This window comes from Gasterosteus aculeatus, chromosome 2 (genome assembly GCF_964276395.1).
Source record: "Gasterosteus aculeatus chromosome 2, fGasAcu3.hap1.1, whole genome shotgun sequence".
Classification (NCBI taxonomy): Eukaryota; Metazoa; Chordata; class Actinopteri; order Perciformes; family Gasterosteidae; genus Gasterosteus; species Gasterosteus aculeatus.
The window spans coordinates 22,610,964-22,621,005 of NC_135689.1; the positions used below are offsets into that span (position 1 = coordinate 22,610,964).

The 10,042-nt window shown below is 44.4% G+C and overlaps 43 non-coding genes across 43 annotated transcripts; all 43 read left to right on the forward strand.

The window, feature by feature from the left end:
* Positions 1-2: 2 nt before the first annotated feature.
* On the forward strand, positions 3-121 carry LOC144397967 (5S ribosomal RNA). The gene has a single exon (XR_013460114.1). It is a non-coding gene; the product is annotated as a 5S ribosomal RNA (ribosomal RNA).
* Positions 122-238: 117 nt separating this feature from the next.
* On the forward strand, positions 239-357 carry LOC144392633 (5S ribosomal RNA). The gene has a single exon (XR_013456014.1). It is a non-coding gene; the product is annotated as a 5S ribosomal RNA (ribosomal RNA).
* Positions 358-473: 116 nt separating this feature from the next.
* LOC144401782 (5S ribosomal RNA) lies at positions 474-592 on the forward strand. The gene has a single exon (XR_013463717.1). It is a non-coding gene; the product is annotated as a 5S ribosomal RNA (ribosomal RNA).
* A 117-nt stretch (positions 593-709) lies between these two features.
* Positions 710-828, forward strand: LOC144396439 (5S ribosomal RNA). Its single transcript, XR_013458585.1, has one exon. It is a non-coding gene; the product is annotated as a 5S ribosomal RNA (ribosomal RNA).
* Positions 829-944: 116 nt separating this feature from the next.
* LOC144396440 (5S ribosomal RNA) lies at positions 945-1,063 on the forward strand. Its single transcript, XR_013458586.1, has one exon. It is a non-coding gene; the product is annotated as a 5S ribosomal RNA (ribosomal RNA).
* Positions 1,064-1,179: 116 nt separating this feature from the next.
* Positions 1,180-1,298, forward strand: LOC144397978 (5S ribosomal RNA). Its single transcript, XR_013460125.1, has one exon. It is a non-coding gene; the product is annotated as a 5S ribosomal RNA (ribosomal RNA).
* A 117-nt stretch (positions 1,299-1,415) lies between these two features.
* On the forward strand, positions 1,416-1,534 carry LOC144396441 (5S ribosomal RNA). The gene has a single exon (XR_013458587.1). It is a non-coding gene; the product is annotated as a 5S ribosomal RNA (ribosomal RNA).
* A 116-nt stretch (positions 1,535-1,650) lies between these two features.
* Positions 1,651-1,769, forward strand: LOC144401783 (5S ribosomal RNA). Its single transcript, XR_013463718.1, has one exon. It is a non-coding gene; the product is annotated as a 5S ribosomal RNA (ribosomal RNA).
* Positions 1,770-1,886: 117 nt separating this feature from the next.
* LOC144392644 (5S ribosomal RNA) lies at positions 1,887-2,005 on the forward strand. Its single transcript, XR_013456018.1, has one exon. It is a non-coding gene; the product is annotated as a 5S ribosomal RNA (ribosomal RNA).
* Positions 2,006-2,121: 116 nt separating this feature from the next.
* Positions 2,122-2,240, forward strand: LOC144401784 (5S ribosomal RNA). The gene has a single exon (XR_013463719.1). It is a non-coding gene; the product is annotated as a 5S ribosomal RNA (ribosomal RNA).
* A 117-nt stretch (positions 2,241-2,357) lies between these two features.
* LOC144396443 (5S ribosomal RNA) lies at positions 2,358-2,476 on the forward strand. The gene has a single exon (XR_013458589.1). It is a non-coding gene; the product is annotated as a 5S ribosomal RNA (ribosomal RNA).
* Positions 2,477-2,592: 116 nt separating this feature from the next.
* On the forward strand, positions 2,593-2,711 carry LOC144396444 (5S ribosomal RNA). Its single transcript, XR_013458590.1, has one exon. It is a non-coding gene; the product is annotated as a 5S ribosomal RNA (ribosomal RNA).
* A 116-nt stretch (positions 2,712-2,827) lies between these two features.
* LOC144397989 (5S ribosomal RNA) lies at positions 2,828-2,946 on the forward strand. Its single transcript, XR_013460136.1, has one exon. It is a non-coding gene; the product is annotated as a 5S ribosomal RNA (ribosomal RNA).
* A 117-nt stretch (positions 2,947-3,063) lies between these two features.
* On the forward strand, positions 3,064-3,182 carry LOC144396445 (5S ribosomal RNA). Its single transcript, XR_013458591.1, has one exon. It is a non-coding gene; the product is annotated as a 5S ribosomal RNA (ribosomal RNA).
* Positions 3,183-3,298: 116 nt separating this feature from the next.
* LOC144398001 (5S ribosomal RNA) lies at positions 3,299-3,417 on the forward strand. The gene has a single exon (XR_013460148.1). It is a non-coding gene; the product is annotated as a 5S ribosomal RNA (ribosomal RNA).
* Positions 3,418-3,534: 117 nt separating this feature from the next.
* On the forward strand, positions 3,535-3,653 carry LOC144392655 (5S ribosomal RNA). The gene has a single exon (XR_013456019.1). It is a non-coding gene; the product is annotated as a 5S ribosomal RNA (ribosomal RNA).
* Positions 3,654-3,770: 117 nt separating this feature from the next.
* Positions 3,771-3,889, forward strand: LOC144392666 (5S ribosomal RNA). Its single transcript, XR_013456020.1, has one exon. It is a non-coding gene; the product is annotated as a 5S ribosomal RNA (ribosomal RNA).
* Positions 3,890-4,005: 116 nt separating this feature from the next.
* Positions 4,006-4,124, forward strand: LOC144401785 (5S ribosomal RNA). The gene has a single exon (XR_013463720.1). It is a non-coding gene; the product is annotated as a 5S ribosomal RNA (ribosomal RNA).
* Positions 4,125-4,241: 117 nt separating this feature from the next.
* Positions 4,242-4,360, forward strand: LOC144396446 (5S ribosomal RNA). The gene has a single exon (XR_013458592.1). It is a non-coding gene; the product is annotated as a 5S ribosomal RNA (ribosomal RNA).
* A 116-nt stretch (positions 4,361-4,476) lies between these two features.
* On the forward strand, positions 4,477-4,595 carry LOC144398012 (5S ribosomal RNA). The gene has a single exon (XR_013460159.1). It is a non-coding gene; the product is annotated as a 5S ribosomal RNA (ribosomal RNA).
* A 117-nt stretch (positions 4,596-4,712) lies between these two features.
* LOC144392677 (5S ribosomal RNA) lies at positions 4,713-4,831 on the forward strand. The gene has a single exon (XR_013456021.1). It is a non-coding gene; the product is annotated as a 5S ribosomal RNA (ribosomal RNA).
* A 116-nt stretch (positions 4,832-4,947) lies between these two features.
* On the forward strand, positions 4,948-5,066 carry LOC144401786 (5S ribosomal RNA). The gene has a single exon (XR_013463721.1). It is a non-coding gene; the product is annotated as a 5S ribosomal RNA (ribosomal RNA).
* A 117-nt stretch (positions 5,067-5,183) lies between these two features.
* LOC144396447 (5S ribosomal RNA) lies at positions 5,184-5,302 on the forward strand. The gene has a single exon (XR_013458593.1). It is a non-coding gene; the product is annotated as a 5S ribosomal RNA (ribosomal RNA).
* Positions 5,303-5,418: 116 nt separating this feature from the next.
* LOC144396448 (5S ribosomal RNA) lies at positions 5,419-5,537 on the forward strand. Its single transcript, XR_013458594.1, has one exon. It is a non-coding gene; the product is annotated as a 5S ribosomal RNA (ribosomal RNA).
* Positions 5,538-5,653: 116 nt separating this feature from the next.
* On the forward strand, positions 5,654-5,772 carry LOC144398023 (5S ribosomal RNA). The gene has a single exon (XR_013460170.1). It is a non-coding gene; the product is annotated as a 5S ribosomal RNA (ribosomal RNA).
* A 117-nt stretch (positions 5,773-5,889) lies between these two features.
* On the forward strand, positions 5,890-6,008 carry LOC144396449 (5S ribosomal RNA). Its single transcript, XR_013458595.1, has one exon. It is a non-coding gene; the product is annotated as a 5S ribosomal RNA (ribosomal RNA).
* A 116-nt stretch (positions 6,009-6,124) lies between these two features.
* LOC144396450 (5S ribosomal RNA) lies at positions 6,125-6,243 on the forward strand. The gene has a single exon (XR_013458596.1). It is a non-coding gene; the product is annotated as a 5S ribosomal RNA (ribosomal RNA).
* A 116-nt stretch (positions 6,244-6,359) lies between these two features.
* LOC144398034 (5S ribosomal RNA) lies at positions 6,360-6,478 on the forward strand. Its single transcript, XR_013460181.1, has one exon. It is a non-coding gene; the product is annotated as a 5S ribosomal RNA (ribosomal RNA).
* Positions 6,479-6,595: 117 nt separating this feature from the next.
* On the forward strand, positions 6,596-6,714 carry LOC144392688 (5S ribosomal RNA). Its single transcript, XR_013456022.1, has one exon. It is a non-coding gene; the product is annotated as a 5S ribosomal RNA (ribosomal RNA).
* A 116-nt stretch (positions 6,715-6,830) lies between these two features.
* Positions 6,831-6,949, forward strand: LOC144401787 (5S ribosomal RNA). Its single transcript, XR_013463722.1, has one exon. It is a non-coding gene; the product is annotated as a 5S ribosomal RNA (ribosomal RNA).
* A 117-nt stretch (positions 6,950-7,066) lies between these two features.
* LOC144396451 (5S ribosomal RNA) lies at positions 7,067-7,185 on the forward strand. The gene has a single exon (XR_013458597.1). It is a non-coding gene; the product is annotated as a 5S ribosomal RNA (ribosomal RNA).
* A 116-nt stretch (positions 7,186-7,301) lies between these two features.
* LOC144398045 (5S ribosomal RNA) lies at positions 7,302-7,420 on the forward strand. Its single transcript, XR_013460192.1, has one exon. It is a non-coding gene; the product is annotated as a 5S ribosomal RNA (ribosomal RNA).
* Positions 7,421-7,537: 117 nt separating this feature from the next.
* On the forward strand, positions 7,538-7,656 carry LOC144392699 (5S ribosomal RNA). Its single transcript, XR_013456023.1, has one exon. It is a non-coding gene; the product is annotated as a 5S ribosomal RNA (ribosomal RNA).
* Positions 7,657-7,772: 116 nt separating this feature from the next.
* LOC144390000 (5S ribosomal RNA) lies at positions 7,773-7,891 on the forward strand. The gene has a single exon (XR_013454055.1). It is a non-coding gene; the product is annotated as a 5S ribosomal RNA (ribosomal RNA).
* A 117-nt stretch (positions 7,892-8,008) lies between these two features.
* Positions 8,009-8,127, forward strand: LOC144392710 (5S ribosomal RNA). Its single transcript, XR_013456024.1, has one exon. It is a non-coding gene; the product is annotated as a 5S ribosomal RNA (ribosomal RNA).
* A 116-nt stretch (positions 8,128-8,243) lies between these two features.
* On the forward strand, positions 8,244-8,362 carry LOC144398057 (5S ribosomal RNA). The gene has a single exon (XR_013460204.1). It is a non-coding gene; the product is annotated as a 5S ribosomal RNA (ribosomal RNA).
* A 117-nt stretch (positions 8,363-8,479) lies between these two features.
* LOC144396452 (5S ribosomal RNA) lies at positions 8,480-8,598 on the forward strand. Its single transcript, XR_013458598.1, has one exon. It is a non-coding gene; the product is annotated as a 5S ribosomal RNA (ribosomal RNA).
* A 116-nt stretch (positions 8,599-8,714) lies between these two features.
* On the forward strand, positions 8,715-8,833 carry LOC144398068 (5S ribosomal RNA). The gene has a single exon (XR_013460215.1). It is a non-coding gene; the product is annotated as a 5S ribosomal RNA (ribosomal RNA).
* Positions 8,834-8,950: 117 nt separating this feature from the next.
* Positions 8,951-9,069, forward strand: LOC144392721 (5S ribosomal RNA). Its single transcript, XR_013456025.1, has one exon. It is a non-coding gene; the product is annotated as a 5S ribosomal RNA (ribosomal RNA).
* A 116-nt stretch (positions 9,070-9,185) lies between these two features.
* Positions 9,186-9,304, forward strand: LOC144401788 (5S ribosomal RNA). Its single transcript, XR_013463723.1, has one exon. It is a non-coding gene; the product is annotated as a 5S ribosomal RNA (ribosomal RNA).
* Positions 9,305-9,421: 117 nt separating this feature from the next.
* LOC144398026 (5S ribosomal RNA) lies at positions 9,422-9,540 on the forward strand. Its single transcript, XR_013460173.1, has one exon. It is a non-coding gene; the product is annotated as a 5S ribosomal RNA (ribosomal RNA).
* A 116-nt stretch (positions 9,541-9,656) lies between these two features.
* LOC144390001 (5S ribosomal RNA) lies at positions 9,657-9,775 on the forward strand. Its single transcript, XR_013454058.1, has one exon. It is a non-coding gene; the product is annotated as a 5S ribosomal RNA (ribosomal RNA).
* Positions 9,776-9,893: 118 nt separating this feature from the next.
* Positions 9,894-10,012, forward strand: LOC144392732 (5S ribosomal RNA). The gene has a single exon (XR_013456026.1). It is a non-coding gene; the product is annotated as a 5S ribosomal RNA (ribosomal RNA).
* The last annotated feature ends 30 nt before the right edge of the window (positions 10,013-10,042 follow it).

A 10,042-nucleotide genomic window follows, 5' to 3' on the forward strand; every position in this document is an offset into this window, starting at 1 on the left:
TTGCTTACGGCCATACCTCTCTGGCTCCGCCTGATCTCGTCAGATCTCAGAAGCTAAGCAGAGTAGGGCCTGGTTAGTACTTGGATGGAAGACCGCCTGGGAATCCCAGGTGCCGTAAGCTTTTTCATTTCTCTCTCTGGAAGAAATCGAGAAGGCATTAGAAAGTGACTCCTTTTTCATTATCTAAACTCCAAAACCTTTGACACATTTTAAAATATTAGGAAGAGGACATACAGTTGCTTACGGCCATACCTCTCTGGCTTCGCCTGATCTCGTCTGATCTCAGAAGCTAAGCAGAGTAGGGCCTGGTTAGTACTTGGATGGAAGACCGCCTGGGAATCCCAGGTGCTGTAAGCTTTTTTATTTCGATCTGTAAAAGACACAAAGAAGAACTTAGAAAGTGACTCCATTTCATTGTCAAAACTCCAAAACCTTTGACACATTTTAAAAGATTAGGTAGAGGACATAAGGTTGCTTACGGCCATACCTCTCTGGCTCCGCCTGATCTCGTCTGATCTCAGAAGCTAAGCAGAGTAGGGCCTGGTTAGTACTTGGATGGAAGACCGCCTGGGAATCCCAGGTGCCGTAAGCTTTTTCATTTCTCTCTCTGGAAGAAATCGAGAAGGCATTAGAAAGTGACTCCTTTTTCATTATCAAAACTCCAAAACCTTTGACACATTTTAAAAGATTAGGAAGAGGACATACAGTTGCTTACGGCCATACCTCTCTGGCTCCGCCTGATCTCGTCTGATCTCAGAAGCTAAGCAGAGTAGGGCCTGGTTAGTACTTGGATGGAAGACCGCCTGGGAATCCCAGGTGCTGTAAGCTTTTTCATTTCGATCTGTAAAAGACACAGAGAAGGCCTTAGAAAGTGACTCCATTTCATTGTCAAAACTACAAAACCTTTGACACATTTTAAAAGATTAGGAAGAGGACATACAGTTGCTTACGGCCATACCTCTCTGGCTCCGCCTGATCTCGTCTGATCTCAGAAGCTAAGCAGAGTAGGGCCTGGTTAGTACTTGGATGGAAGACCGCCTGGGAATCCCAGGTGCTGTAAGCTTTTTCATTTCGATCTGTAACAGACACAGAGAAGGCCTTAGAAAGTGACTCCATTTCATTGTCAAAACTACAAAACCTTTGACACATTTTAAAAGATTAGGAAGAGGACATACAGTTGCTTACGGCCATACCTCTCTGGCTCCGCCTGATCTCGTCAGATCTCAGAAGCTAAGCAGAGTAGGGCCTGGTTAGTACTTGGATGGAAGACCGCCTGGGAATCCCAGGTGCCGTAAGCTTTTTCATTTCTCTCTCTGGAAGAAATCGAGAAGGCATTAGAAAGTGACTCCTTTTTCATTATCTAAACTCCAAAACCTTTGACACATTTTAAAATATTAGGAAGAGGACATACAGTTGCTTACGGCCATACCTCTCTGGCTCCGCCTGATCTCGTCTGATCTCAGAAGCTAAGCAGAGTAGGGCCTGGTTAGTACTTGGATGGAAGACCGCCTGGGAATCCCAGGTGCTGTAAGCTTTTTCATTTCGATCTGTAAAAGACACAGAGAAGGCCTTAGAAAGTGACTCCATTTCATTGTCAAAACTACAAAACCTTTGACACATTTTAAAAGATTAGGAAGAGGACATACAGTTGCTTACGGCCATACCTCTCTGGCTCCGCCTGATCTCGTCTGATCTCAGAAGCTAAGCAGAGTAGGGCCTGGTTAGTACTTGGATGGAAGACCGCCTGGGAATCCCAGGTGCCGTAAGCTTTTTCATTTCTCTCTCTGGAAGAAATCGAGAAGGCATTAGAAAGTGACTCCTTTTTCATTATCTAAACTCCAAAACCTTTGACACATTTTAAAATATTAGGAAGAGGACATACAGTTGCTTACGGCCATACCTCTCTGGCTTCGCCTGATCTCGTCTGATCTCAGAAGCTAAGCAGAGTAGGGCCTGGTTAGTACTTGGATGGAAGACCGCCTGGGAATCCCAGGTGCTGTAAGCTTTTTTATTTCGATCTGTAAAAGACACAAAGAAGAACTTAGAAAGTGACTCCATTTCATTGTCAAAACTCCAAAACCTTTGACACATTTTAAAAGATTAGGTAGAGGACATAAGGTTGCTTACGGCCATACCTCTCTGGCTCCGCCTGATCTCGTCTGATCTCAGAAGCTAAGCAGAGTAGGGCCTGGTTAGTACTTGGATGGAAGACCGCCTGGGAATCCCAGGTGCCGTAAGCTTTTTCATTTCTCTCTCTGGAAGAAATCGAGAAGGCATTAGAAAGTGACTCCTTTTTCATTATCAAAACTCCAAAACCTTTGACACATTTTAAAAGATTAGGAAGAGGACATACAGTTGCTTACGGCCATACCTCTCTGGCTCCGCCTGATCTCGTCTGATCTCAGAAGCTAAGCAGAGTAGGGCCTGGTTAGTACTTGGATGGAAGACCGCCTGGGAATCCCAGGTGCTGTAAGCTTTTTCATTTCGATCTGTAAAAGACACAGAGAAGGCCTTAGAAAGTGACTCCATTTCATTGTCAAAACTACAAAACCTTTGACACATTTTAAAAGATTAGGAAGAGGACATACAGTTGCTTACGGCCATACCTCTCTGGCTCCGCCTGATCTCGTCTGATCTCAGAAGCTAAGCAGAGTAGGGCCTGGTTAGTACTTGGATGGAAGACCGCCTGGGAATCCCAGGTGCTGTAAGCTTTTTCATTTCGATCTGTAACAGACACAGAGAAGGCCTTAGAAAGTGACTCCATTTCATTGTCAAAACTACAAAACCTTTGACACATTTTAAAAGATTAGGAAGAGGACATACAGTTGCTTACGGCCATACCTCTCTGGCTCCGCCTGATCTCGTCAGATCTCAGAAGCTAAGCAGAGTAGGGCCTGGTTAGTACTTGGATGGAAGACCGCCTGGGAATCCCAGGTGCCGTAAGCTTTTTCATTTCTCTCTCTGGAAGAAATCGAGAAGGCATTAGAAAGTGACTCCTTTTTCATTATCTAAACTCCAAAACCTTTGACACATTTTAAAATATTAGGAAGAGGACATACAGTTGCTTACGGCCATACCTCTCTGGCTCCGCCTGATCTCGTCTGATCTCAGAAGCTAAGCAGAGTAGGGCCTGGTTAGTACTTGGATGGAAGACCGCCTGGGAATCCCAGGTGCTGTAAGCTTTTTCATTTCGATCTGTAAAAGACACAGAGAAGGCCTTAGAAAGTGACTCCATTTCATTGTCAAAACTACAAAACCTTTGACACATTTTAAAAGATTAGGAAGAGGACATACAGTTGCTTACGGCCATACCTCTCTGGCTCCGCCTGATCTCGTCAGATCTCAGAAGCTAAGCAGAGTAGGGCCTGGTTAGTACTTGGATGGAAGACCGCCTGGGAATCCCAGGTGCCGTAAGCTTTTTCATTTCTCTCTCTGGAAGAAATCGAGAAGGCATTAGAAAGTGACTCCTTTTTCATTATCTAAACTCCAAAACCTTTGACACATTTTAAAATATTAGGAAGAGGACATACAGTTGCTTACGGCCATACCTCTCTGGCTTCGCCTGATCTCGTCTGATCTCAGAAGCTAAGCAGAGTAGGGCCTGGTTAGTACTTGGATGGAAGACCGCCTGGGAATCCCAGGTGCTGTAAGCTTTTTCATTTCGATCTGTAAAAGACACAGAGAAGGCATTAGAAAGTGACTCCTTTTTCATTATCTAAACTCCAAAACCTTTGACACATTTTAAAATATTAGGAAGAGGACATACAGTTGCTTACGGCCATACCTCTCTGGCTTCGCCTGATCTCGTCTGATCTCAGAAGCTAAGCAGAGTAGGGCCTGGTTAGTACTTGGATGGAAGACCGCCTGGGAATCCCAGGTGCTGTAAGCTTTTTTATTTCGATCTGTAAAAGACACAAAGAAGAACTTAGAAAGTGACTCCATTTCATTGTCAAAACTCCAAAACCTTTGACACATTTTAAAAGATTAGGTAGAGGACATAAGGTTGCTTACGGCCATACCTCTCTGGCTCCGCCTGATCTCGTCTGATCTCAGAAGCTAAGCAGAGTAGGGCCTGGTTAGTACTTGGATGGAAGACCGCCTGGGAATCCCAGGTGCCGTAAGCTTTTTCATTTCTCTCTCTGGAAGAAATCGAGAAGGCATTAGAAAGTGACTCCTTTTTCATTATCAAAACTCCAAAACCTTTGACACATTTTAAAAGATTAGGAAGAGGACATACAGTTGCTTACGGCCATACCTCTCTGGCTCCGCCTGATCTCGTCTGATCTCAGAAGCTAAGCAGAGTAGGGCCTGGTTAGTACTTGGATGGAAGACCGCCTGGGAATCCCAGGTGCTGTAAGCTTTTTCATTTCGATCTGTAACAGACACAGAGAAGGCCTTAGAAAGTGACTCCATTTCATTGTCAAAACTACAAAACCTTTGACACATTTTAAAAGATTAGGAAGAGGACATACAGTTGCTTACGGCCATACCTCTCTGGCTCCGCCTGATCTCGTCAGATCTCAGAAGCTAAGCAGAGTAGGGCCTGGTTAGTACTTGGATGGAAGACCGCCTGGGAATCCCAGGTGCCGTAAGCTTTTTCATTTCTCTCTCTGGAAGAAATCGAGAAGGCATTAGAAAGTGACTCCTTTTTCATTATCTAAACTCCAAAACCTTTGACACATTTTAAAATATTAGGAAGAGGACATACAGTTGCTTACGGCCATACCTCTCTGGCTTCGCCTGATCTCGTCTGATCTCAGAAGCTAAGCAGAGTAGGGCCTGGTTAGTACTTGGATGGAAGACCGCCTGGGAATCCCAGGTGCTGTAAGCTTTTTTATTTCGATCTGTAAAAGACACAAAGAAGAACTTAGAAAGTGACTCCATTTCATTGTCAAAACTCCAAAACCTTTGACACATTTTAAAAGATTAGGTAGAGGACATAAGGTTGCTTACGGCCATACCTCTCTGGCTCCGCCTGATCTCGTCTGATCTCAGAAGCTAAGCAGAGTAGGGCCTGGTTAGTACTTGGATGGAAGACCGCCTGGGAATCCCAGGTGCCGTAAGCTTTTTCATTTCTCTCTCTGGAAGAAATCGAGAAGGCATTAGAAAGTGACTCCTTTTTCATTATCAAAACTCCAAAACCTTTGACACATTTTAAAAGATTAGGAAGAGGACATACAGTTGCTTACGGCCATACCTCTCTGGCTCCGCCTGATCTCGTCTGATCTCAGAAGCTAAGCAGAGTAGGGCCTGGTTAGTACTTGGATGGAAGACCGCCTGGGAATCCCAGGTGCTGTAAGCTTTTTCATTTCGATCTGTAAAAGACACAGAGAAGGCCTTAGAAAGTGACTCCATTTCATTGTCAAAACTACAAAACCTTTGACACATTTTAAAAGATTAGGAAGAGGACATACAGTTGCTTACGGCCATACCTCTCTGGCTCCGCCTGATCTCGTCTGATCTCAGAAGCTAAGCAGAGTAGGGCCTGGTTAGTACTTGGATGGAAGACCGCCTGGGAATCCCAGGTGCTGTAAGCTTTTTCATTTCGATCTGTAACAGACACAGAGAAGGCCTTAGAAAGTGACTCCATTTCATTGTCAAAACTACAAAACCTTTGACACATTTTAAAAGATTAGGAAGAGGACATACAGTTGCTTACGGCCATACCTCTCTGGCTCCGCCTGATCTCGTCAGATCTCAGAAGCTAAGCAGAGTAGGGCCTGGTTAGTACTTGGATGGAAGACCGCCTGGGAATCCCAGGTGCCGTAAGCTTTTTCATTTCTCTCTCTGGAAGAAATCGAGAAGGCATTAGAAAGTGACTCCTTTTTCATTATCTAAACTCCAAAACCTTTGACACATTTTAAAATATTAGGAAGAGGACATACAGTTGCTTACGGCCATACCTCTCTGGCTCCGCCTGATCTCGTCTGATCTCAGAAGCTAAGCAGAGTAGGGCCTGGTTAGTACTTGGATGGAAGACCGCCTGGGAATCCCAGGTGCTGTAAGCTTTTTCATTTCGATCTGTAAAAGACACAGAGAAGGCCTTAGAAAGTGACTCCATTTCATTGTCAAAACTACAAAACCTTTGACACATTTTAAAAGATTAGGAAGAGGACATACAGTTGCTTACGGCCATACCTCTCTGGCTCCGCCTGATCTCGTCTGATCTCAGAAGCTAAGCAGAGTAGGGCCTGGTTAGTACTTGGATGGAAGACCGCCTGGGAATCCCAGGTGCTGTAAGCTTTTTCATTTCGATCTGTAACAGACACAGAGAAGGCCTTAGAAAGTGACTCCATTTCATTGTCAAAACTACAAAACCTTTGACACATTTTAAAAGATTAGGAAGAGGACATACAGTTGCTTACGGCCATACCTCTCTGGCTCCGCCTGATCTCGTCAGATCTCAGAAGCTAAGCAGAGTAGGGCCTGGTTAGTACTTGGATGGAAGACCGCCTGGGAATCCCAGGTGCCGTAAGCTTTTTCATTTCTCTCTCTGGAAGAAATCGAGAAGGCATTAGAAAGTGACTCCTTTTTCATTATCTAAACTCCAAAACCTTTGACACATTTTAAAATATTAGGAAGAGGACATACAGTTGCTTACGGCCATACCTCTCTGGCTTCGCCTGATCTCGTCTGATCTCAGAAGCTAAGCAGAGTAGGGCCTGGTTAGTACTTGGATGGAAGACCGCCTGGGAATCCCAGGTGCTGTAAGCTTTTTTATTTCGATCTGTAAAAGACACAAAGAAGAACTTAGAAAGTGACTCCATTTCATTGTCAAAACTCCAAAACCTTTGACACATTTTAAAACATTAGGTAGAGGACATAAGGTTGCTTACGGCCATACCTCTCTGGCTCCGCCTGATCTCGTCTGATCTCAGAAGCTAAGCAGAGTAGGGCCTGGTTAGTACTTGGATGGAAGACCGCCTGGGAATCCCAGGTGCCGTAAGCTTTTTCATTTCTCTCTCTGGAAGAAATCGAGAAGGCATTAGAAAGTGACTCCTTTTTCATTATCAAAACTCCAAAACCTTTGACACATTTTAAAAGATTAGGAAGAGGACATACAGTTGCTTACGGCCATACCTCTCTGGCTCCGCCTGATCTCGTCTGATCTCAGAAGCTAAGCAGAGTAGGGCCTGGTTAGTACTTGGATGGAAGACCGCCTGGGAATCCCAGGTGCTGTAAGCTTTTTCATTTCGATCTGTAACAGACACAGAGAAGGCCTTAGAAAGTGACTCCATTTCATTGTCAAAACTACAAAACCTTTGACACATTTTAAAAGATTAGGAAGAGGACATACAGTTGCTTACGGCCATACCTCTCTGGCTCCGCCTGATCTCGTCAGATCTCAGAAGCTAAGCAGAGTAGGGCCTGGTTAGTACTTGGATGGAAGACCGCCTGGGAATCCCAGGTGCCGTAAGCTTTTTCATTTCTCTCTCTGGAAGAAATCGAGAAGGCATTAGAAAGTGACTCCTTTTTCATTATCTAAACTCCAAAACCTTTGACACATTTTAAAATATTAGGAAGAGGACATACAGTTGCTTACGGCCATACCTCTCTGGCTTCGCCTGATCTCGTCTGATCTCAGAAGCTAAGCAGAGTAGGGCCTGGTTAGTACTTGGATGGAAGACCGCCTGGGAATCCCAGGTGCTGTAAGCTTTTTTATTTCGATCTGTAAAAGACACAAAGAAGAACTTAGAAAGTGACTCCATTTCATTGTCAAAACTCCAAAACCTTTGACACATTTTAAAAGATTAGGAAGAGGACATACAGTTGCTTACGGCCATACCTCTCTGGCTCCGCCTGATCTCGTCAGATCTCAGAAGCTAAGCAGAGTAGGGCCTGGTTAGTACTTGGATGGAAGACCGCCTGGGAATCCCAGGTGCTGTAAGCTTTTTCATTTCTCTCTCTGGAAGAAATCGAGAAGGCATTAGAAAGTGACTCCTTTTTCATTATCTAAACTCCAAAACCTTTGACACATTTTAAAATATTAGGAAGAGGACATACAGTTGCTTACGGCCATACCTCTCTGGCTTCGCCTGATCTCGTCTGATCTCAGAAGCTAAGCAGAGTAGGGCCTGGTTAGTACTTGGATGGAAGACCGCCTGGGAATCCCAGGTGCTGTAAGCTTTTTCATTTCGATCTGTAAAAGACACAGAGAAGGCCTTAGAAAGTGACTCCATTTAATTGTCAAAACTACAAAACCTTTGACACATTTTAAAAGATTAGGTAGAGGACATACAGTTGCTTACGGCCATACCTCTCTGGCTCCGCCTGATCTCGTCAGATCTCAGAAGCTAAGCAGAGTAGGGCCTGGTTAGTACTTGGATGGAAGACCGCCTGGGAATCCCAGGTGCCGTAAGCTTTTTCATTTCTCTCTCTGGAAGAAATCGAGAAGGCATTAGAAAGTGACTCCTTTTTCATTATCAAAACTCCAAAACCTTTGACACATTTTAAAAGATTAGGAAGAGGACATACAGTTGCTTACGGCCATACCTCTCTGGCTCCGCCTGATCTCGTCTGATCTCAGAAGCTAAGCAGAGTAGGGCCTGGTTAGTACTTGGATGGAAGACCGCCTGGGAATCCCAGGTGCTGTAAGCTTTTTCATTTCGATCTGTAACAGACACAGAGAAGGCCTTAGAAAGTGACTCCATTTCATTGTCAAAACTACAAAACCTTTGACACATTTTAAAAGATTAGGAAGAGGACATACAGTTGCTTACGGCCATACCTCTCTGGCTCCGCCTGATCTCGTCAGATCTCAGAAGCTAAGCAGAGTAGGGCCTGGTTAGTACTTGGATGGAAGACCGCCTGGGAATCCCAGGTGCCGTAAGCTTTTTCATTTCTCTCTCTGGAAGAAATCGAGAAGGCATTAGAAAGTGACTCCTTTTTCATTATCTAAACTCCAAAACCTTTGACACATTTTAAAATATTAGGAAGAGGAAATACAGTTGCTTACGGCCATACCTCTCTGGCTTCGCCTGATCTCGTCTGATCTCAGAAGCTAAGCAGAGTAGGGCCTGGTTAGTACTTGGATGGAAGACCGCCTGGGAATCCCAGGTGCTGTAAGCTTTTTTATTTCGATCTGTAAAAGACACAAAGAAGAACTTAGAAAGTGACTCCATTTCATTGTCAAAACTCCAAAACCTTTGACACATTTTAAAAGATTAGGTAGAGGACATAAGGTTGCTTACGGCCATACCTCTCTGGCTCCGCCTGATCTCGTCTGATCTCAGAAGCTAAGCAGAGTAGGGCCTGGTTAGTACTTGGATGGAAGACCGCCTGGGAATCCCAGGTGCCGTAAGCTTTTTCATTTCTCTCTCTGGAAGAAATCGAGAAGGCATTAGAAAGTGACTCCTTTTTCATTATCAAAACTCCAAAACCTTAGACACATTTTAAAAGATTAGGAAGAGGACATACAGTTGCTTACGGCCATACCTCTCTGGCTCTGCCTGATCTCGTCTGATCTCAGAAGCTAAGCAGAGTAGGGCCTGGTTAGTACTTGGATGGAAGACCGCCTGGGAATCCCAGGTGCTGTAAGCTTTTTCATTTCGATCTGTAAAAGACACAGAGAAGGCCTTAGAAAGTGACTCCATTTCTTTGTCAAAACTACAAAACCTTTGACACATTTTAAAAGATTAGGAAGAGGACATACAGTTGCTTACGGCCATACCTCTCTGGCTCCGCCTGATCTCGTCAGATCTCAGAAGCTAAGCAGAGTAGGGCCTGGTTAGTACTTGGATGGAAGACCGCCTGGGAATCCCAGGTGCTGTAAGCTTTTTCATTTCTCTCTCTGGAAGAAATCGAGAAGGCATTAGAAAGTGACTCCTTTTTCATTATCTAAACTCCAAAACCTTTGACACATTTTAAAATAATTAGGAAGAGGACATACAGTTGCTTACGGCCATACCTCTCTGGCTTCGCCTGATCTCGTCTGATCTCAGAAGCTAAGCAGAGTAGGGCCTGGTTAGTACTTGGATGGAAGACCGCCTGGGAATCCCAGGTGCTGTAAGCTTTTTCATTTCGATCTGTAAAAGACACAGAG